At 49.8% G+C, this 22,068-nt stretch overlaps 1 protein-coding gene across 1 annotated transcript in view; it reads right to left on the minus strand.

Moving 5' to 3' along the window:
• The window catches only part of PAX1 (paired box 1), a 49,020-nt gene that overhangs the window by 7,556 nt on the left and 19,396 nt on the right, over positions 1-22,068 (minus strand). The window lies entirely within an intron of this gene.

Raw genomic sequence — 22,068 nt, forward strand, 5'->3', positions numbered from 1 at the left:
CAGCCGGCCCGGGCGAGCCGAGCCCAGCCGAGCCGGGCCCGGTGGCAGGGCCCACAGCCCCGGGGAACCGCTCTCCCGCTGCTGATGCCAACCCGGCTCCCCAAACGCTGGATAAAGCGATTAATCACACCCCCACCACCGCCCCCCCAATGCTCTCAGTGGTGCTCGGCGCCCTACGGACAGCTGGGGACAGCTCCCGGGGGCTGCCCGGCACCCCCAAACCTGCTGCCCCCCCTGGGCCCGCGCCCCCCCCCCCCCCCCCCCCCCCCCCTTGCTCTGAGATGGTTTTAATTTGCTCCGGCTCTCTTTTTCCCTGCCACCCCCTCTTCCTCCACTCCTCTCTCGGCTTATCCCAGCTCCCTTCCTCCTCCACTTTTGATTTAGTGTCCGGAGCTCACGGTCCGGCATGGAAAATATTAGGCTGAGGCTAAAGCTTTGGGGTGGGGGGGCTCCCTGTGACACCACCACCACCCCCCCGGGGGTGAGGGACAGGCTAGGAAACCCACCCCCGGAGTGGGAGCAGCAGCCCCCCGGGAGCCCTCTGCTCGGGAGGGTGCCCTGCCACCACCCCTCCGCCAGCACTTCGCTCCTCGGCCCACAAAGTGATAAATACTTTTTTTTTAAATTATTTTTTAAATATTCTTTTCTTTCTACTGCTGCGACGGAAAGCTCAGGAAAATCCCCTTATTCTAACCATATTGGCAAAAGCTGCTGGACATTTGTGGATATTTTTACACCGTGCCTTCCAAGAAGCTGAGCTCCTCGTGAGAGACACACGATTTTGCATTGTTAGTTTTGCTGAATAAAATACATATCGGCCATGAAGCAGGTAGCTCTGAAAGCTTTTTTTTTATTTTTAAATAGAAAGATCGAGAATATTGCTCTACTGCGGCAGCCATCAACTAGTATAGTTAAAGGTAGAGGTTCCCGTGTGTTTCCCCATTATTTACTCTATACTCATTAATGATTCAGAAATGCTGGGGCTCTTAGGGGGGATATTTAGTTTAGTCATGGTTATGGAGCTCATTTTCTGTCACGATCAATCAAAATTGGAAAATCCTATTGCAGCGGGTTCAAAACGAGTGCCTGTTCACAAAAGGCACGCTGCAAAGCATAATGTTTCTCCCTTGCAAAGTGGAGTGCAATATTATCTGGGTGCCTGTGCGTGTGCTTTTTGTGTCAGAAGGATCACAAAATTACTTCTGACAATTTTTTTTCTTGAGCATTTTGACACTGGCTAAATATAGAGCGTTGAACTCTCCCGCTGTCACGACAAAAAAAAAATGCTTTCTGTTTTCTGAAGAAAAGGCTTTGAGAGCTCAAAAAATAAAATCATTCTTCAAAGCTTCATGTACTGTCTGAGCCATTTTGTTTAATCATATATTTCAGCTTGGTAAAGGCCACAGGTTGAGTAATTAACAATAACTTGGTTTCATTTGTCAAAAGCAATTTAGCTGTACAAAATATACTCCACTGCAAGCCAGCAGGCTCCTCAATTCCACATGGAGAGGAAAAAAAAAAAAATACCAAAACCCCCAGATTTGTAGGTTTGGAATTTTTTTCTAAAGATTGAATTTTGATCACAGTGCTAGTCAGCTTCTTAAAGTGAAAATGATAGCAGGATCCTCGATCCTGAATAAAGTCAGCCCAGTTCTTGTGTAAAACGTTGCTGATCTGAGGCCAATGCCGATCATTTAAAATTATTGCCTTTGCTTAAATAAATAGCAGTGGATATATCCTACCTGTCTTTTTACTGACAGTATCATTATTTTCTTCTCCTTTCCTGCCTGTAAACCATTTCGGATGACTTGTAAGTCACTGCGGCTGGATTTGAAATCTCTTTTAATGCCCTGAGAAGCACGTAGGCAGTGGGAGGGTTTTTTTCACTACCGTCTGCATCCATCACCTGCAGAGGTGCACAGTTGCAGGCCGTCACCTTAGCTTACTAGGCACTGAAATTTTAAAAATACAAAGCAGTTTGAGAACAATATTCAACAAGTCTCAATGTTAACAGCACGCAGAGGTCTTGCTGGAGGGGAGGCTTGCGGGCTGTCAGTAGAAGCGGGCGAGTGGGACGGGGACTGCCTGCTCTGGCTGGCTGTGTCTCAAAGGAGGGGGCAAACCGAAGCCTCTTCCCTGCAAAGGCTTAATACTGCGAAAAAGACATCTGTCAGGCGTATGCGAGGGGGACTGGCTTGCAGGAACGGCTTCATTAAATGGCAGGGTCGGTATTGAAATTCAGTTCAGCTGCCTGAGGATGGACGGGGATGGACTGCCCCGCTCCTCGCTGCCGGCGAGGAGGCTGCAGCCGTGGGGTTCTCCGAGGACAGGAGCCTTGGGGAAACCCCACCCCACCACAGCATTGCAGCTCCAGGCTCTCTTCCCAGCGGGGGAGTTTGGGGAGGATGAATGGTGTGTACCCGTCCTTTAAAAAACAGGTACAGAACCCTAATTCTGCACAGGACAGCACTGCTCTCCCCACGCTCACGCAGAGTCTCACACCACTGGCCACAGTGGCATGGCATCAGGGGCAAAAATCCCGAGACTACCAGCTAAGCATCTATCTCTTTTTCTGGCTTTGTTAGGGCTTAGATTCAAACCATGGTGGAAGCCACACTCCAGCATGTAATGTTGTTGCACAGGCTCTGGGCAGGTGCTGTACGGTTCGCAGGCAGTGCGTTTGTCCCTGGGTCCCTGGGGCGTATGGCAGCGCCTGGTCTGCTTCCACGGGTAGGAAACGAGGTCTTGCGCCACAGCCACGCTGGCTGCAGGCCAGGAGGCAGATACCCGTGTCCTTTTGTGTTATACAGCCTTCTCGGGGGAAATCAGAGCCAAGAGCTTTTCAATTTCCTCGGTTTGCCAAGCCCATTGCAAAAAGACACCTTTCAGCTTCTGTATTCAGGTCCTTCCTTTCCATCCTGCCTTTACAACATTTAAGACATCGCCTGCACGGCCCCCTCCCATGCTCTTCTCAGGTCAAGAGCAAACGGCCATCCCTCTCCTGCAAATGCTCATCCAGCCCCAGCGCCACACCATGCTGAGAACTGACAATCCTTGTGACTTTGGTGGGAACTGTAGGTGCCGTGAGAGATGGCCAACACCTTCTCAGATTAAGTCCTTGTCTCCTGCCTGGCCAGCTGCCCCAGAGACCACTGGAGTCAGCGTCTGTCTCTCTGTTCACCTCGGTGAATATTTCATTGGTCCTACAGTGCACTGAAAGAGAAACAAAAAAAAAAAACAAAATCCAGATATTTTCCTTTAGATTAAGGTCTTGCTTAATGTTAAGCCCATATGGAAATCTTTGCCTGAGTGTAAATCTCTGCAAGATCAGCTTATTAGCTTATGCCCAACTTTGCAAACAAACGCCGCACGTGCTCGCCGACAGAAGGGATGAAGGGCTGCTAAACCTATTCCTTTGTTTTCTTATTGAAATGGTTTTCTCATGACCATAATGAAGTGGGAAGGCCGCACACTTGGCAAAGAAACGGATGTTAAGTTGTGCTGGTGGAAAAACACATCGCATAGGCTGAAATAGCACCGGGTCGGCTTGTTGCATTTGGCACCGCATGTACGGAGAGCGGCTGCACGCTGAACGGCGTGCACGCGGCCCCAGGGGAAGAGTGGGGAATCTCCTCCTTGTGGAAAATATTTCGGATGAGGTCGGATACCTTTACCCATGCTTACAGTCAGCTAGGCTTTATGGCACAGATCCATCCGGCACAGCATCCACCGGCTCTCAGAGATGGTCCTCCATCGGTTTTGTGCGGGATCTTCTCATCCCTGGCGAGTCCTGGAGAAGGACCACGGGGGAAAAGGAGGGGACATACATCAGGGTGATCTGACCCAATGGTTTGGAAGAAAGGCCACATAAATAATCCGCTCAGATCTTACAGAGGAATAACCTGCCCTGTCTATCAGACAGCGACGGGCTCCACAAACGTGAAGACGAGGTCTCACCTGAGGCTGGGCTCTCCTCCTGGTGCGAGAGTCTGCAGCCAGCAGAGGGGCAGCTGATGCAAACACCAGCCGGGGCAGCTTCGGGGGACAAGCCTGGCCCCCACCTCCCACGTCTCCTGCTCCGCCAGCTGCAAAAACGTGCCTCACAGGCCGCTTGCTGGCAGCTGTGGCAAAAGAAGGGACCTTCCTCATGCGTTTTGGTCAGTGTCTGGTTTGGCGTTAGGGGTGGGGAAGGATGCAACAGGTTAAATTTTATAGTGCTGGGCTATGAATATAAGGGATCTTCTGCAGATCTTTACTACTTGGTGCCACACTTCATAGCTCTTAACAAGGGCGCTGTATGAGGCATGCGCTCAGCGTGGTGTTCCAGCAAGCCAAGAGCTGTGTTTCACGGTGTCGTACCACAACATTTCACGGAGTTCAGAGCCATTTAGTGGCAGGTAAACTCCTTTCAGGGATCATTTCACAGCAGAAACTTGTATCAATATGAAAATGCACTGAGGTAGCAAGGCAAGAGTGAGGTGAGCGGCAGAGAACATTATAAGCATCATAAAGACTCTGAATAATCATTGCAAAACTCTGTTTATTTCTCCCTGTATGTGACACAGGGGATATAAAATAGGATTTACAGCACGTAAAGCTGTGAAGAGCTGCCTTGTCCATTCTAGCCGGCCCCTTTGGCCCTGAAGCACCTCTCTGGGGACCGCCCCGGTGATGCTCCCTTTGCTTCTCATTCCTGCCCACACATGCCGGCAGTGTGCTCCTCTCACAAGGCCCTTAAAATTAAAGATGCGAGGCGGGGGGGAGGAATATACCTTACCTTCACTGCCCTCGAAACCGAGCAAAGACTGAGAGCAGGCATTGTGAGCAGCAGCCTGCCTTGCATGAAGGCACAGCCCTCCTTGCATGAAGGCACAGCCCTTCCTCCTTCTCCACCTCCACCTCCTCCTCCTCCTCCTCCTTCTCCCATGAGTGCAGCAGCTAAACCCTGCAGTTCCCCCCACAGAGCTGCGGTGCCGATGCACTCACAGTCCTGTAGTATTTGCTTCATGCATCCCTAATTAAATATTGCCAGCTTCCAGAGCTGATTTGCCAGGTTTGCCTGTATTCTCCCTCCCCGCCTCCTGGCTACAGCAATGCACCATGACCTGGGCACGAAGCTCTCCGGGCCAGCGGGATTTTTCTCAAGGCTTCATCTCAGCCAGGAGTTCTCCATGGGGTCATTCGGTGCAGCTCCGACACCAAAACAACAGCATGGCCGGAGGGATGAGCTGCGGGTGATGGGAGGGAAACCCAAATCTTCTGATGGGAGGAAGGACCGTCAGCTCCTCCCATCCCCTTTGCTCGGAGGGACATGCTGTATATCGTGGTCCTTGGCCAGGCAGATGAGGCTGATGGTACAACCGCAGTCCTTTTCCCCTGCCGTAGAAAAGAGGGAAAGCCTCTGACGTGGCTGGCAATGCTGCTTTGGAGGAACTACTTCAAATGTGACTGGCAACAGCTGGAGCCCAATATTAGAAGTGAGCCTGTGTAAGACACTTTCCCATCCTTCTTGGTGAAGGCAGTGTTTGCCCCAGGCTGATACTGGCTTTATGCCCTGCTCCCTTAATAAAAGCACCCACAGATAGTGACGGGTGCTGCACAGCATCGGTACCAAATGGGGTTGTGCTTGGGCATGAATTATTTTGGAATGGAAGCTATTGCTCAGTTCACCTTGTCTCCCTGAATCTACAGGGCTAGCAAAAGACGATGAAAATAAACAAAAAAATAGTCATTTATGTCCCGATAAATTGTTTTCATTGAAGTCTTTCTCCAGGGGAAACAAAAGTCTGAGCAAAATGGGTCGGTTTTTTGCATGGGTGTGGGGTTGAGTAGAAATGTTCTGAGGTGCAGAAGGCGGTTTTCTGACTGGTTTTTTTTTGCCAGATGAGATAAGAGAAAATGACTAGTCCTGTATGGCTTGAAAAGTTTTATTTTCCTTTCAGGGGAAAGCCAAAATATTTTTTGATCTCTCTGGTTTGGGTTTGATGGGAGGTGCTCTGTTAGTTTGCTTTGAAAGAGGGGAAAAAACCTCCTAGTTTGTCTCATTTCAATTTTTTCCTGGAAAGCAGATGCAACATTTTGCAGTAAGCTCTTGTAAAAAATAAATTCATGGCACTGGTCTGCAGCTGTGAGGGCATATGGAATGGGAGAAGAGCTGCTGAAAATCATGATAGTGTTTTCACAGCCACTTCTTCAAACCAGGACCTCACTTTCAATCCTGCCCTGAAACCTTCCATCTCCTCCTGGCCCCTCTTCACCTCTGCCTCAGTGTTCATCCCTGCTGGGCAGAACCCAAGCCCAGACCTGGTTACACTGGCATGTGTTGGAATATAGTTCATACAGACACTGTTTGAAATCAGGTGTTGCGTGAGACTTGTTGCAGCAAGTCAGATGAAAGATGCATAGCCCTCTGTCCCCAGAAATGGGCGTAGAAAGACACTTTCTTGCTCTATACCCTCCCAAGCAAGCTCCAGAACAGACGCACTTGCTGATTTTTTTTTTTTTGCATAAAACACCAATGGGTTTAACCTACGTAAATTTGTCTAATCCTATGAACACTGGTGGGCGGGGGGGGAACTGGGAGATGAAAGCAGACCCGACCAGGAGCTGATTGGGACTTGCAGTAATTTCATCGTGCAGGAAGCCAGGCATCCTCCAGGGAACCTGCACGGACCTGGCAGCTCCTTCTTTCTGTTGAACCTATGCCCACGATATCAGCTCCTAAAGATTTTAAATAACAAATGAAACATGTTGTGCGTTATGTGAATGCTGCCGCTGCTTTCTGGTAGTTTTCCTGGAACAGCAGCAGCAGGAAGGAGCGGCAAGTGTTGGAACAGGAACATCTGCATCGCTGGCTGCCATCGTCAGGATGGGGACCACGGACCACAAAGAAAGGTCGCTCCTTTCTGGAATTCCCCCTCTAAAACAAAAGCCGCTCCTGGAGGGAAAGTGTACAGGTTATTTGAGTTATTGTGTGTTATTGGACATATGCAATGCCAGAAGCAACAGCAGTGTAGCCATTTGCTGTTCCTGAATCTAACCTGAACAGCTCTGCTCTCGATATTAAGATTTATTTGTGCAGTACGTACAGCTCCGTCTTCTGGTACAAACCTTATTTCCTTTTGCGCTCCCTTTGCCTTTTTGTTCGTTCCTCCTCCTCCAGAAAGGATTTGGGGGGGTAGCAGTGCCCCAGCCTCACTGCCCTCATCGCCGTCGGGACTGAGAGCTGCTGGCTCGGGGATGAGCAAAGCCAGCGCTGGCCCCCATGATGTGCGCCGAGTGCCAAGTCCTGCCCTCTCCTCTGCACCCTGAAGAAATTCAGCATTGCCATTATAGAACGGGGTTCCCCCTCAGCCCAGGACCAGGCGAGCAAGATCCTCGTGGACGGACGGGCCAGTAATTTGGATAAAATGTGAAGGAAACAATGTAAGAGGAAAATGGAAGTCCAATTTGTAAAGGCTGCACACAAACAATGCTTCCTGCTATTAATTCAAAGGCATCAATAGCTGAGTGCTTTCAGGGCACAGTATCTATTCTGTTTTCCATTTATATGCTAGAATTGTGGTAGATGTCAGGAGAATTTAATACACATGATGTAGGCATATGAATAAGCTGGATCCTTTTCTGGGAACAAGTATTCATAAGTCTCCATGTGGTTCCACATCTACAAAGACATGGGTATTTATTTCATGAGATCTGGACTCCATTTCAGGCAAGAAAAATCCCACTAAAGCCAATGGGGAATCTTTCTGTTCACGTCAATGGATCTCAGAGCCCCGATTCAGGAATGTGCTTAAAACACATGCTTAACTTTAAAGCCAGGCTTAAGTCTCACTGAAGTCCATTAGATGTAAGTGTATGCTTTTGCTGAAAGATGAGGAATTTAAGCAAGCATTTATGTGCTTACCTGAATCAGAGCTTGGCTCGTACTCACAACAGAGCAAAGCTGAGGCTCGTAAAAGAAATACTACAGAAATAGCACACATTTGAAGTTTTACAGGTCCAGGTTGTCGGTCTGCGTTGTCCGGCCAGTGCGGGGGGAAAGGCTTTTTCGCAGACGAAGAAGGCAGGGCTCTGATTTCCCACAGTTGTCTGGGTAAACCCCTCCGGTTTGCACAGCCAACCTCTCGGTGCGTGGCCCCGTGCGCTAGCCAGCACCCCAGCCGGTTTTTGGGGAGGCTGTCCTGCCCTTCCCCTCCCGGCCATCATGTCCCCCCATGTAAGTGAAGCTTGGGAGGGTCATTTTCAGCACTCCCGCCACAGCCCCCCGCTGCCCTTGTCTTGCCTTCGGGGTTGGTTTGTGGTTTTTCATCAGAAAAAAAGCATTTTGTCCAAATGGGTGCACTCCCCCCACAACATGAAGGGGTGTTTTGGGGGGAAAAGGCCCCGCTGACCCACGGCTGCCTGCCTCCCCACCGCACGGCGGAGCACCGGCCCCCTCCTTGTGCTGGTGCTGCCCCACCACTTCAAGGAGAAAGACACCTCTGCCTTCCCCTAACAAGCACTCGGGTGTCACGGGGTCACCCCTCACCAGCATGGAAGCACCGGTTCCTCCCCAAAAGCCTTCCTCCTAAGCAGCCCGGTTTTGCCTGGGGGGCCAGAGGAAGCCCCAGCAGGTGTCACAGGCCCCCCGGCCCTGGGAAACCGTCTGCACCAGGTTATTGCCCCTGCGCAAGCCATATATTTCTGAGCGAGCAAATCCAAGTCCTACAGGAGCCCGATGGCTTTGCATCCCCCCTAGGGTACAAGCTGCCGCCAGCCAGGTGGCAAGGAAAGGCTGCATTATCGCTGGTGAATAACGCTTGCAGGTTAAAAAACGCATCTCCAGCTCGGGCGGGGAGAGGAGGAGGTTCCCTGGGATGGCTGCAGGGTGGGACGGAGGGACCGGGAGAGCACAGGAGTGGGAAATCCTCCAGAGAGACGGACATCCTCTTGTCCACTTCTGCCGTGTATTTATTTTCCCTCTTCCAAGCCCTCGCTCTGGCTTTTAGGAACCCGCAGCTGAATGAGTGACCTGCTCCAGGCTCCAAGATTCAACATCTGCAGTGATTAATTTCCTCAGGATTAAGTTCCTCTGATTTAAAACAACAGATAATGGCTAATAAGGGGAAACATCCCTATCATAAACACTGCTTTGGCATTTACCATTTGAAATAATTTACATTCTCTGGTCTAGTGGGTTTGTATCACCAGGCTTAATGACTGTTTCTGTTTAATTTTCAGATGCTTAATTGCAGTAGAACACTTCAACACCATTAAATTAAAACAAGCTACCAGCTTTTCCTTGCCTATGCTGCTGGCCTGGCTCCAAGTGACATTTAAAGCGATCTCAGATGTTTTATTTCTGCCACACAGGCTGCTCGCTTATGAACAAAAAGTGTGTGTGCATGTCGGGGCAGGGGGGGTACCTAAATCCACTAACATGGGAGCCTTAAAGACATCTTCCAGGCAGAAGAGAATTGGGATGAGGCTCGGGATCTGCAACTGCTTTCCCTCCTCCGGAGCAGGTCTGCGGTACCTGGCCGTGCCGATGGGCAAGCTGCCACCAGGTGAAGGGTTTGGGGGCACAGAAGGACCCCAAAATGGGAGCAGAGCCCAGAAAGGAGCTGTCAGCCCCCAGGTTTGGCAGAGCCCCCCTCTTCGGCCCAACACAAGCTCTGCTGGGACTTTGCTGGAAAAGATTCTGTTAAAGGGCTTTATCCTGGGCAATTTCACATCTTTGAGCAAATTTTTCAATGTGGAAGTACTTTGGGTATCAGGTACCTATTAAAAAGGAGTAAGAGGAAATGGAGTTCCTCTATAAGTTAATATTCTTTGGTAATGGATGTTTAGAGTTAGTATGTGTCTTTACAACATCATTCATAGGGGTATTGTTTGCTTCTGACAGTTTTTCTTTTAAGATTAATGTGCTTATGAAAACCTTGTGCACTGCTCTATGAGGCAAGCTTGAAATCCATCAGCAATACCATCGCCATGACACAATGCTGGGAGAGCAAAGCAAATGACAAACAGAATCTGGTTTTTCAGAGACCAGTGTGTGTTGAAGAGAAATGATCTGAAGCGAAATTTGGCCTCTGTCCAGCCACCCTTCCTGTTCTGCTGTTGGCACTACCAGAAAAGAGGGAGAGAGTAAAAATACATGCGAGGGAGTGAAAGAAAACAAAATTAATTGGGGGGAAAAAATAACTCAAACCTGCTAGTGTTTGGTCTCTTTTTAGCAAACAAGCATATGGAAAATTCATATAAAGTTTAAAGACTATTTCAGCCAAACATGCTTGTTATAGATATAAATAATTTCATCAGAGATCAGCGGAAACAATGCAATTAGAGGCGAGTTGCATTTAGCATATTGGGATTGCATCCAGTTGACGTGCATCCTTGTGAAAATTCAAACATCATGGACCAGACCCTGAGCTACACTCAACTGCCAAAACTGTGTTGATTTTTTTTTTTTCATGGGTTTTTTACTGTTTGCTCGCCCAACCCTGATTAGGCGAGACAAGGGTCTGGCCTCATTGCTGCAGGAGACAAACCAGTATGCAGCACGAACACGCCGGGTTAAGTGGTACATGCTGTAGTTGGACGCAGGGGAGCCGAGAGCCTCGCAGGAGGTACGAAACCATCGCTGCTAGGCAGTGGTGGGACTCAGCCTGCCCTAGCAGGGAGCTGCAGAAGGAGGGGGTGCTGATGAGCTGCTCCAGGGGGACCGTGCCCTTCCTGGGGCCACCCAGACCTTTCAGAGGCTTTGCAGAAAATTGGGTGACATTTGGTGGAAAAAAAGAAAGTTAAGTGTTGTTCTTACTTGGACAAAAGTGGCCTTGTCTTCTGTAGGAAGGAGGAGGCTGTCTGTGTCCCAGACAACCCAGGGGCTGTGGGAAGGCAGCACCCTCCACTTGCCCCGCTTGGGGCTAGGAGAGACCGAAAAAGCCTTAAAACAACATTTGTGCTGGGTTACCTGATCCCAGCACTGGGATGAATGCAAGAACAGCCTGGATTCAGTCTCTCACACTCCTGTTTTGATCATTATCTCAAGAGGAGACACAATGCCCTATTTTTCTTTCTATTATGGCTATCTGAAAAATAACACTTAAAATTAATTTTGTTCTCCCAAGCTCTTTCACAGAGCAACAAGCAAACACAGGAGGCACAGACCTAGTCCTTTGCATCTCCTTGCAATGAATCTGCTTTCCCGATGAAAACTTGTGACGCTGTATTTAATAAAGCGTCTAATAAACCTGAAAGTGATTCATTTTCCACAGAAACCCTGACAGTTGAGGCCACCTGGGATCGCCTTCCCATCTCCTCTCAGAGCCTGAGCAGCTTTTCTAGCTTTCCGAGGGAAGGAGACTAGCAAGGGCCAGCCAGCCAGCCAGCCAGCCACCCTTTTGACCCCTATTGCCCAGTGCCCACCCGCGCACTTTGCAAACATCAACTGCAGCCTCGCTGGCAAACAAAAATATTAATTTTCTACCAGTGAGATGTAGGGACAGGGGGAGAGCCCAAGCTGTGCCCCTACCCCAAGGAAGGGGCTCCCCTGAGCAGCCATGAGGACACAGAAAAAGGGCCCAGAATGGCTTCTTATTACTCTCTCTATAGTAATTTTCGTCAGACCAGTTCAGACAACCTCCCGACTGTGGGTGCCATCCACAGCCCTACCAAAGAGGCCACTCCATGCCCAAGAGCTTGCCCCGGTCAGCAAAAGAGGGAAGATGAGCAGAGAGCCAGAAGCCCGGGAAGGGTGAGCAAGTGCCTCAGGATAATTTATTAGAGAAAAAAAAAAAGACAGAGAGAACACATGTCCCCTCACACAGACAACTCCCTTTCCACCAGCCCATTTTATTTCTCCACGGTCAGCTGTGACTGCCTTGCATGGCACAGACACCATTGTCTCTTATTTAGGATGCTTGAGTCCCAAAATACAATTTGGTGAAGCCACAATGCCCATTTTCCTGGACCGCTTTCCAGGGTGGATCAGTTGCATGAAGGCTCTGGTTTCTGCTCTTCATCAACTGCTCCGTCGCTTCTCGCTGTCACCATCATCACTTCTAGGATGGATGTTCGCAAAGCTGGGCTGGCGCAGGCAGGGGGAGCACAAGGAGATGAGAGCCACCACGTCCACACCTCCAGCTTCTGCCAAAAAATAACAGCAAGCAAATGCCGATTTGGTAGGAAAGGGACTCCTGAAGGGGATATCTTTCACCTCTTTGTGACTTCTTCCACAAATACATCGTCCTTCAACACCTTTTTGTTGACAAAATCTCTGTCAATATAGCCTGAACTTCAAACTTGATACCATCTCTGTACCAAGGGGAACCGGTTGCACCAGAAGTGCTGCTGTAAGAGATGACTGTGTGGAAACCCAGCCTCCTGTCCCCAGCCCCAGCCCCAATAGTGGGGCTTGGCATGCCTTTGCTTTCTGGAAGGGCATTTCTCATTGCATACCTGCACAAATTCAACCAGCCTGCATGCAGGGTGGCCAAGGCTCTCAGAAGCAGCAGATGACGTTGAGCTGCTCCATGAGGGTATTTCTAACACAAAATGCCTTTAAAGTACCCTGTTTCTTTGATACAGCAGAACACAGAGAATAAGCCCACGGCTTTGAAAATCCTGCTGCCATGGAGGTGCTTTGCAGGGCCCTGGGACAGATGCTCAATCTGCCAACAGCACCTGTAGCCTTCCTTTCAAAAAAGCAGAAGCCAGGAACAAGTTCAAATGCATCCATGTAAAGAAAGAGGTAGCAGAAATCTTATCCAGGGAAGAGCAGCCCTCAGTACACATTGCAATACACTAAAAAACAGGCTCTAACATGCTGCTTGAGACCGTCTGGCACAAAGATACCCATATATTACAGCACCTTCATTCTTTGGACAGATCTGGGTAGTTTTAAGGGAGCCACAACCCAGACAGTACCTACAGGAGCTTGGGAAAGCCATGGCAGAAAACACCTATGTACTATGCATCTGAAGTCTTGCACTGACCGCAGTGTGCACCATGGCCACATACCCACGGAGAAGGGCTTTTGCCCAGCAAAGCATGTCTCTCTGCTGCAACCCAGCCTATTTAGTCCAGTGGTACAGGGGAAACCTCGCTAACCACCTAGTGACAAGGTCAGAGTGAAAGAGCCATAGCTTGGTGCCCGGAGCAGAGAAGGAATTTTATGGACTGTCGGACCCCAAGTTTCCCATCAAGATTTGCCCAGGAAGCATCTCCAAAGAGCCACGGGTGGTGTAAGAGGGGCTTGCTCTCAGCCTGCCTGAATTTTGTTACAGGTCATCTCAGAGGCAGAGCACAGACTGGAGGCAGCCCCATGTCGGGGGAACCAGTTCGCAGTGGCTGAACACCACAGCTAGCCCTTGGGGGACAGGATCAATGCCAAGGGAAAAGTCCACATGAGCAGAAAAAAAAAATGTTGTTCATGTCTTTAAACACTGACTCACTCAAAAAGTCACTGAAAAAAAGTATATATATTTACATTGAAGCTTTTTTCTTTTTGGCAATGTTACCGGATTTAAGGAGAAATGAAAAAGCGGAGATGAAGGAGGTACCTTTATCTTGTCAGCCATCATTTTTAGAAACACAAAGGTCTGAGATAAAGTTCAGCAGGGTTTCTTCGGCAAAAATTAGAAACATGTATGGATTGTCAGCACTAGCCCCCACATGTGCATTTCCGGCAAAGCTTTAAATTTTTTAAAATAAGGGGGGGAAAGTAATTTTTCTCAAAAAGTAATTTCTCAGATGAAAAAAAGCTTGGGGCTGGGGTAGTAGGGTTTTGGGGGTTTTTTTGTTCAGGGGAGAGTCATTGGGCTCTGCGAGCCCAGTTGTCGCCCCACACGCACCTCTGGAGCAGGTCAGGGCACGCCGAGCCTGTTGTCAGAATCGACCAGAAAGTCTTCTGAACTGGAAAAAGGGGGTGTGTGGAAGGAACAGGACAAAAAAGTCCGAAGGAGGCTCAGCCCAGCCCCGGGCTGTGCCGGCGGCGGGGCCGGGGCAGCTCCCTCTAGTGCCGCTCCCGAGAGGGACCCGGGGGACCGGGGATGCTCTGACCTGGGACCTTGGAGCAGGAAAACTTTCTTGGGCCGGGGACAGTAAGGGGAGCTCACCCCAAGGTGCGTGTGGACACATTTGCTATTCCCTGCTGCTAACCTGCTTCATCCCTCGAAACACCGTTTCGATGACCCGTTCGCAAGCCGGTGCAACAAGATCACCTGGACTAGAGTCTGCAGGGCAGCAGCTGCTGGCAAGCTCAAGAAGCGATGGGCAGCATGTCTCTTGTCTGGCACATAGTGCCTGCCGTGAACTTTCTGTTGCGATTCCAAGAAAGTGTTAAAAACCATAGGAAATGAGACGTCCAAGCCGGGGTTACATACTTTGCTATATACCTGTGTACTTGCCAACACACACAGAAGCACTATATCTCAAATATTTGCCCAGGGAATCCGATTCAGTTCATCTGCAGAGAGGAACTGAAATAAATGAGAGGGCTCACGTGTGCAGTCAATATGAACCGAAGTCAATGCCTGCACCAAAACGAACGCAGCTCGGCTGATTTACTTCTACGAGACTCAAACCCAGCACCCAGCAAAAACAAACCAGGCTGCTTTGCCCTGCTCCACGTGCAGCACCTTCAGTCCCAAGGGAGAATTTTACAGCCACCGAGACCATCGTCTTGGAGCAAGGGATGGTGTGAGGTACTAAAGCACAAGCTCCCCAGGCCATGGGCATAGCATTCGGCCAGCAGGTCGGAGGCTGCCCCGGACCCTAAATCTTCTTCCCAGTGAGAAGCAGCCTCAGCCCACTGTGCCCTGGCTGATGCTCACGTGCCAAGGGTTGCCCAAAGCCCAGAGCTCCTGGAACACGTGGAGCTGCCTCGTTATGGGGTCGATCTCCCTACACAGTGCCACGTCTGCCCTCTCCCTGCACACACCCCGACAACACGGCTCTCCAGGAGCTGGTCGCAGGTTTAAGTGAGGGATGCCACACTGAAATAGAGAGGTTGCTGTCACGAGCCACCACCCTTTCCTGCTGCAAAAAGCGCTCCTGACCTCTCCTGCTGAGCCCGGGTGGCATTCGCATACACAGGAGCAGAAAAGCTCATGGGCAGAAGATGAAGCCAAGGTGAGAAATGAAATGATGGGCGTCAAGAGAGCTCCTCGCACCACAGAGAGGAGCCGAGACAAACACAGCTGCAGGTAATGGGTGGCATAAAAACCCCAAAACCACAGGAGAGGGACACCGAGGTGTCCCCAGAGCATGGGCTGGGGAAGGTGGGTGCCCCGGTGGGACCTGGGCCCTGCAAGGGGGCTTCGCCCGCCGGCGATGCTGCAGCAGGACCGTGCAGCTTCGCAGCGTGCCGGGAGATGGCAATCTTCATCTTCCCTCTCCCTCCGCCTGGGAAGGGAGCTGCAGGCCTGCTACCCAAACACACAGGGAATAAAGCTATTAAACTCAACAGCCTCGCAGATAAGTCCCGTGCAGGGAAACCCCTCTTAAACATTTTTAAATGAATAGGGATTTATTTTTGTATTTAAAGCAATAATGTGTATTTGCCCTGCAGCACATTATCTCCCTCTATATTCTCGAATAAACTACAGAAAATTAGAGTGTCTCTGTTATCTGTTTGCTATCTGTGGTAGGATTAGAGGCGTCATGAACTAAGCTTTGAATCAACAATGTTTTATTGGTTCATGTCACTGAAGGCTGGTTACGACCGAGCTAAATGAGACATCAAGCCTCCCTGCCTTCCCCCTGCAGCCCAGACTGAAGCACTGCGGATGTTCCCACTGCCGACCATGGCTCCTTGTTTTGGGGAGGGGAGAGGAGAAAGGGGATTGCACCACAGTTTCCAGCACTCCCTCCCTTCCCCAGGGGCCGAAATAGTGGATGGCACTTCCCTTCCTGGGAAAGGAGAAGGGGATGGCAGTGGCACGCTTGCAAATGCCACGGCAGGGCTAGAAAAGCTTTAGTTTAATCACTGCTCCTCTCTCATGTTTCTAGAAATAGACTTAAATACAAAAAAAAAAAAAAAAAAAAAAGAAACCTGGGAATCCGCACCCCACCTTTCAGCGGTCCCACATCATGCTGGGTCCCTCTTGCCTCTGGAAGATGGAGAGGGATACATTGCAGACACAACCACTCTGCAACTAAATGCCCAAACCACAGAAAATCAAGAAGGCAAAGGGATGGCGTTTGCAACCTCTGGAGATTTCTGACTGTTGGCAGCCATCAGGACCAGCAGCAGTGGGTCTGCCAAAGCCCAGGGCCACGTGGCAAGCTGGTCTCTTCACCCTGCTCAATTCAGAGCAAGCTTTGGCCATTTTTTAAAAAAGATGGTGAAAGGGTCATCCCTGGGGAGGCACCAGCCCTGACCTACCTTCAGCAAGCACAACTCCTAGGCAGGCTCCTTTTCTCCAAGTAACAGAGTCATGTTTGGTTTTAAATGACCATTTCTAACTGCCCAGAAACAGGGAGATGGCCCAAAAAGGGCAGCTAGGTGTGAGGCCAGGATGAATGTCTCAGGCATCGTGGCCCTACTGGTGCCACACAGATCTCACAGCATGTTTGCTTTATTCAGCCCTGCTTGAGCAGTAGGGAGGCTTGGCTGCCTCTCCCAAGTTTCTAAGGAGAAAAGAAATTTGGAGATTTGATTTTTCATAATTATAAAGCAAAACCACAAGTTTTTAAAAAAGGAAACAACATCTCTACAAGGGAGCCCCAAATTCCACCCCCAGCAGCCCCCAGCTGGACTGCTGGCCAATGCTGATTCCTATGATGCTCTAAAAGAAATCGGATTTACAGCTGCAACAGACATAGCCCACCTTTGCACATGAGAAAACCCAGTGACTTGGTTGGCACCAGTTTTACTTTTCAATTCCATTTTTCCTAGTGGCTCCCAGAGCTGATGGCTGCAGCACAGAGGGAAAAGGGACCAAGGATGTTTGGGAAAGGAGAACAAATGGATCACAACAAAAAGAAGGGGAAGAGGCAAAATGAAGCATGAGTAAGGAGACATGCCTGACTACCCCAGTAACCTGGCAGAGCTGCCATCATTTTGGTGCTGATGCTGGCCGGAGGTGCCCTTCCTTCCACCCGTGTCACGTTGGCCCTGTTTTCAGGCCCAGAGAGGACAAACGATGCTTCGTTCACAGCCCAACACCTACCTCGGCGAGACCCCAGCTCTCCCCTGCCCGTCCCCATGTCCAGCCAGGGCAGCCCCTCGCTTTCTCCATGTCCAAGCCCCAGGAGGAGTTTGGTGACCCATTGCCTTACAGCCAGAGTATCTCCCTCCCGGCAAAGTAAGACTTAGGCTGGTTGCAAATACAAGTTACGTCTTTCTTACCTGGCTGGTGAGGGGAAAGGGGACACTTATTCCAAAAACTTGGTCCCAAACATGTTGGTGTGATTCTCCTTTCCTCCTTCCTACCTTTTTTTTCTTTTTTTTCTTCTTTTAATTATATAAATGCCATTCTGTGACCCCATAAGCCACCTGGAGAACAATCAGGCACGAGAACCACAGTATTACTGTTTGGATATTTGTGCTCAGTGCGCCGCACTAGATGGAGCAGTGAGTTCTACTTCGCACTAAATAACCTTTGGTTCTGTGCATATAAGAAATGCAGCCGGGCTGTTTCCTCAATAAGATGTCCTTACTTAGTTTTTCTATTACTGTTATCAGAGAGGATCAAAACAGACAGATGCATTTACTGTTTTCCATCAAAAGATAATAAAAAGAAACAGTTTATAAAATCAGATTATATGAAAAATTGCCTAATGATTATAATTTCTAAACCCATTGCTGAATAATGATGTATTCAAGAGTTGTCATCGAATGATGAAAGAACCTAATATGAAAGATTTTCTCTATGAAGAATGACTACAGATGAATTGCACAGAGATACAATCCTCTGATAAAGGACAATAAGAGCCTCTAGAACACTTAATAATAGACTACTCAGGATGAATTGAGTATTGCAATAAAAGCCCATAAATTAAAAAGTTTCAAAATGATTTCTGATAAAAGACATGCCAAGGTGAAATAAAAAAAAAAAATCCTTGAAATCAACAGATATACTGGCTACAGCACATTAGGTAATAGAAAATGCACTCTGTAAACTCAAAATAATTGATTTTAAAAAGAATGTTATCACACCTTATACACGGCAAGCTTTTCCTTGGAAAATCTTTTATGTAAGTCAAATCAGTGTATGGACGCACACGTGCTGGCTGCCCGGGGGGGTTCAACCGCTCCCATGGGTGGGAGCGGATGCATTTCTGCTCTGCTGCCGAGCCCCCAGCCCGAGCTGGGAGCTCTGGGGCTCTGTGAGGAAAAGCCCGAGGGTGAAGGTTAGATCTGCAAGCAAGGAGGAAAGCGTGGTTTAGACATCTACCAGCCCCTTCTCAGCCCAGGACCCCCAACAACCCCTCCCCTCCCTCCCCAGCTCTAACCTACCCTCAAATCACTGAAACCCATCAGGCTTCCCAGGCTTTCAACATTAAAGAGCTTCCCAGCTCCCGAAAGCTTTCCAGCATCACCTCAGGCTGCAGCTGGGCAGGTGGGCACGGCACGGCTCCCTTGGCAGCACCGGGGCGCTCCCAGGCCACTGTGTGCCCCAGCACCGGGAAAAAGCCAAACACAGTCGCATCCGTGACCCCCCCACCAGTGATGGACCCTCCTGGCTGTGGCAGCTGGGGAAAGGCCAGCACCGGCGAGTGGGCAGAGCCGGGAAGCCGGGCTCTTCGGTCTCGAAAGCAAAGAAACCCAAAGAACGGGACTGAAGATTTACCCTTCCCTTGGGCATGTCCTGCCAGGCTGATGAGCTGACCCCAGCGTGGCGGGTCTGGAGGCACCCGGCTGCAACCTGACCGATGCAGCGTGCTCAGAGCCAGTGGGCCTGCTGGGAGGAAGGTAGAAAACGGTTTTACGACGTTAGACGTGGTCTGTAATGCAGATGGCTGTACTTAAAATATCCCTGCTCACTCGCTGTTGTACAGGGAACCGAGATGATTTATTATAAGCTGTGCCAGCATATATTATTCATGTTGGAAGCAAGGAAAGGGTTTTGATATGTATCTGAAAAAGCTTCAAATCCATAAAAGAGATAAACTTGTATGAATAGTGTCACCCAGCGTATAGATGAAACTCTCAGACACATCTTCATATCATATAACGTAGTGTAGGACTACTATACTTATACAATCTGTGCATTAATTTCACTTAGAAGAGAAATTCATTACCATATCTCTACAGAAGGAAAACTGGCTCAGCCAGGGCTTTCCAGGCACATTATTAAGGCTTTGTTTGCTTTTGATGCACGCCACAGCCCGTGTTGGTGTGCACACCCTGGGAGCCTTGCTTAGTGCAAACTTCCCTTTCAAACCCACCATTTTTGGCTCAAAATGACATCAGTCCACCCCAAATCCCACGTCATTTAGGCAGCGAGTGAGGGAATGACAGGATCTGCCAAGGAGCCCCTTGCTCCAGACTGAGTAGTTATGTCCCTGCAGGTCTCCTGCCAGCACTGGGATTAGACTGTGACTAATTACGGCTTTATTTCCTTTAATAAAGAGACACCCAAGTGTTCAGCACAATTGCGGCAGAAAACAATAATCATAAAGTCTCCCACTAAATGTCTGCAATTAGAGCATTCACTATTAATTGCGCTAATTAACCTCGCACACAGAGCAGCTGCTGGAGCGGGCTCGGGGAGAAGCAGCTCTGGGGAGTTTCCCCAGCCGGCAGCAACACAGGGGCTGGCAGCATCACGGAGCAAAGCTCCCTGAAGCATCCTGCTGCCACACAGGACCGTCCCAGCCCACGGCGAGTGATGGCAGCATCTTCCCCAGATTGCACAAATAATAAAGTTGGGGAGAGGGGGAAGGTGAGTGAGGTGGATTTTGATGCTTGTTAGAGCCAGGTGATTTTGCCATCACTGAAAAATGATCTCTTGCCCATGACCGTTTGATTAAAAGCAATTATTTGTGGAAACAAACTCAGGCCTATGATACCTGAAAATGGGCCAGAGTCCTTACAGAAACCAAGCCCCAGAGGAAGCAGAGCAGGGCAGTGCATCCCCATCCAGCACGCACACACCCCATAAGACACCCTACATCTCCAGCTCTCCCTTCCTAGCTTTGGTCTTGTTCAGTTTTGGTTGGCTTGAGGTTTTGTTTTTTTTTTTTAATTTCTCTGGAATTATTTCTATTTTTAACTTCCTAAACTCCAGGAAAATCCTTTAACTTTCCTGTAGGCTCTCCAACTCTCACAGCTCATTCCCAGAGTATACAACACAATAAAAGGAAGACAAACAAAAGTCAGGGAGCCCAAGAGCCCAAGCATCTCTCTCAAAGTACCCGCTGTGCTTCAAGTGAGAGCACAGCCCTGTTTCATCTGGCAGACAGGGTCAGAATTAGAGAAGAAGGAAGCATTTTCTAATTTTTCCTGTCCCCTGAAGAATCTGTCTTTATGTCACCACGCCGCTCCTGCACAAAACTGCTAGCAAAACGCACCACACCGAGTTGTAGGCAGGCAGCGGAACACCACAGAAAGGGAACAAGAGAGCCCATAACATTTTCATCCCAAACTTTCTGCCCTTGCTACCAGCCTCAATTCACTCACAGCCACAAGACTTGCTCCAGCCAAACGCTCTTGATCCAGGGGTGCCCGAGACACAGATACCCCCGCACCCCCCAGCCCCTGGGGCAAGGCACTCTGCAAACAGTGCTGGGCACAGATTCCAGCTTTCCAGCCTGCGCCAACCCCACCATGTCCCTCCCGAGCCCCTGGTGCTCCGCGAGAGGAGCTGTCCCTGTGCTCCAGCTTCAGACCGGTCTCAGAGTCGTTTCTGGGAGAGGTTCAGTCCCTTTCTGCTTGGCTTTCTTAGCCCAAATATTCATATTTTCCCATTGGTGTCTTATTTTAAAGCCCTTTCTCTCCCTTCCTTCCTTTTTGACAGCTAATGTGATGCTTTTGTTCCCATTCTTTCTCTGGCCCTGATCCTGTGAAGAAGAAAAAAAAAAAAAAAAAAAAAAAAACCCACAGCATCTGAAGTGGCTGCACAGTGGGTAAAATCCTGGCTCCCTTGAAACACCCATTCATTCCTCTCCGCTGTGGCGCTCACCCCGTGACTTCAATGGGACAAACTCACAGGGCATAAAGTTGTTTGTTGTCCCCTAAATGGCTCCATTGTCTATTGTTGGGGCTCTTTCCTGAGCTCTAAATCTTCCTTTAGCTCTGCTCTCCGCCTGTCCAAGGGCCCTAAGAGGAGAGACACCCTCCAAACACTGCAAGTGCCTTCGCAGGGTCCTGGCGTTGCTCTGAGCAAGAGGATATTTGTCCTCCTAAATACATTTTCTGTCCCGGCTGTGAGGGCCATATGAAGGTCTCCCTCCATTTATCAATGGCTTTGTCTCACAGCAATAATGAGTAACTTCATTTTTCCCCACCCCAGGAAGAATAAGGAGCCTATTTTGGCAGCGGGCTTGGTGACTCTCTACCTGCCTTGCTGCCCCCCAGCCCTGCCATCCACCTGCAAGCCAAGGCAGGCCGGCTGCAGCAGGGCTGGCAGGCAATTGCTCTGCTCCTCGGGCCCCAAACCGGGCAGAGCTGAGCTTTACAGTGCCAAATCCTCGTGACTGGAAGGGGCTAAGGAGAAAGAGCCTTTGCTAAGAATACATGTAGTTGAATACATCAGGCAGGGTTCCTCTCCAGAGCCTCGCGCCTGCCGAAATCAGAGAGAAAGGGTCCCCGTCCTTCAGAAATCAGCTGGCTTTCAAGAACGTGGCACTTGGCGATCGCTGCAAGAAGGAGGAAATAAGAATATCTGGGATCAGATGAGCCGATCCGGGCAGGCCTTCCCGGGAAATGCCGGAATCCGCTTCCTCTCGAGGGTCTCGGGCAGCCGGTAGGGCCGCGTTGAGCGCGCCTGCGGGGGGAGCGGGAAGAGGTCCGGAGCCTGCAGCCAGCACCGCGCCCCTGTCCCTCGGCCGGCCGGCATTCCTCCGGGCTCCGAAGGTATTCGGAGAGGACTCGGGAGGGGGGTTAAAGCCCCCGTCGCCGGGCGGAGATGCGGGGAC

The sequence above is a fragment of the Haliaeetus leucocephalus genome, unplaced genomic scaffold, assembly GCF_000737465.1.
Source record: "Haliaeetus leucocephalus isolate CR32 unplaced genomic scaffold, Haliaeetus_leucocephalus-4.0 Scaffold450, whole genome shotgun sequence".
NCBI lineage: Eukaryota > Metazoa > Chordata > Aves > Accipitriformes > Accipitridae > Haliaeetus > Haliaeetus leucocephalus.